The following is a 1886-nucleotide window of genomic DNA, read 5'->3' as shown; positions in this document are numbered from 1 at the left end:
GCCCGGAAATCCAGGCCACGGGAGCGGAGGAAGCGCAGGCGCTTTGCTCTGCCCCTGCCCAGCACATTGCCTCTGCCGAAAGCCACGTGCCATGTGCTGTGTGATGTGCGCCACGTGCCACGTGCTGTGTGCCACACACCATGTGCCACATGCTGTGGGCCATGTGCCATGTGCTGTACTATGTGCCGTGGGTCCCATGCCATGGGCTGCGTGCCACATGTTGTGCCATGTGCTGTGTGCTCCTTGTCATACATGCATGCCTTGTACTCTGTGCCCAGCATCAAGCAAGAGCTGAATGTAGCCCTGTCCCCATCTGCCCCTATATTTAGGGGGATTCGTGACTGGCAGCGTGCAGGGCAGCGCCGGTGCTTTTGAGCCGAGGTGCCTTTGAGCAGCCGCCGCTTTCAAGTTGTGTGGAGCCGCCGTCCATCCTGCTGTGCCGCGGCCCCGAAATCCAGGCCACGGGAGCGGAGGAAGCGCAGGCGCTTTGCTCTGCCCCTGCCCAGCACATTGCCTCTGCCGAAAGCCACGTGCCATGTGCTGTGTGATGTGCGCCACGTGCCACGTGCTGTGTGCCACACACCATGTGCCACATGCTGTGGGCCATGTGCCATGTGCTGTACTATGTGCCGTGGGTCCCATGCCATGGGCTGCGTGCCACATGTTGTGCCATGTGCTGTGTGCTCCTTGTCATACATGCATGCCTTGTACTCTGTGCCATGTGCCACATGCTGTGGGCCATGTGCCATGTGCTGTACTAAGTGCCACGGGTCCATGGCATGTGCCGCCATACATGCATGTCATGTGCTGTGTGCCATACACTACATACTCTGCCATGTGCTGCGTACTACATGCCACACACCGTGTGCTGCATGCTGCATGCCATGTACTGTGCTGCATGCTAAGTGCCAATGTGCTGTACCATGTGTGGTGCACCATGTGTCATGCTCCATGTGCTGTGTGCCACGTGCCATGTGCCATGTACCACATGCCATGTGTCACCTGCTGAATGTTTCATCATATGTGCTCCATGTTACACCATGTGCCCTGTGCTATGTCGTGTGCTGTGTTTCATGTGCTGCATGCCATGTGCCATGTTTTGGGTCATGCGCTGTGTGATGTATGCTGTGTGCCACGCTCTGCCATGTGCAGCATGGCTGTGCCCCATTTGCTGCACCGAAAGCCGGGTGCATTCACTGTGTGCCATCTACCTCCAGGCACGTGTTGTGTGACACCATGCCATGTGCCATGTGCCCTTCGCCCTGTGCCACGTGCTGCATGTCGCTGTCCCAGTGCCAGCAGATGCTCCCGAGGAGGTATCATCCACTGGGATGGGGTGTGACCCAAGGCCACCACAGCGACTGAAACCGGGGCCCGGGGCAGAGGCCACCCAAGAGTGTGCCACGAGTGTCACCGAGCTGGGCCCCGGGGCCAGGGATGCTGCTGTCACCAGGGGTATCGGCCTGTCCCCATCCAGGCGGCCACTCACCCATCCACCGGCAGAGCCACGCTGACCCACCACACCGGCCGCTGGCGCTCTGGTACAGAGCACCCTGCCCGCACCTCCCCGTCCACCCGTGTATTTATAGCTCCTGATTCATCTCTTATAAAGCAGGATAATAGACGTCGCCATAGAAACCCAGCTCCTGATGAGCTGTGCTGGCTGCGGCTCGGTGTGGGCAGGGATCTGACCGGGTACCCCTTTCCATGGGTGCCTCATGGCAACGGGGGGGCCCAATGTCACTGCAGCTGCAGCCACCAGCGTGGGGAGCAGTGTCAGGGTTAGCAGGGTGATGGTGCCACCAGGGTGCAGTGACAGAGACCCCAGTCAGGGTCTCATTGCCTGCCCCCAGCCCACTGCAGCCCTGGCGAGGGGTCTGCTCGTG

Source organism: Nestor notabilis, unplaced genomic scaffold, assembly GCF_000696875.1.
Source record: "Nestor notabilis isolate BGI_N333 unplaced genomic scaffold, ASM69687v1 scaffold20345, whole genome shotgun sequence".
NCBI lineage: Eukaryota > Metazoa > Chordata > Aves > Psittaciformes > Psittacidae > Nestor > Nestor notabilis.
Note: the sequence above shows the minus strand (reverse complement) of the source record.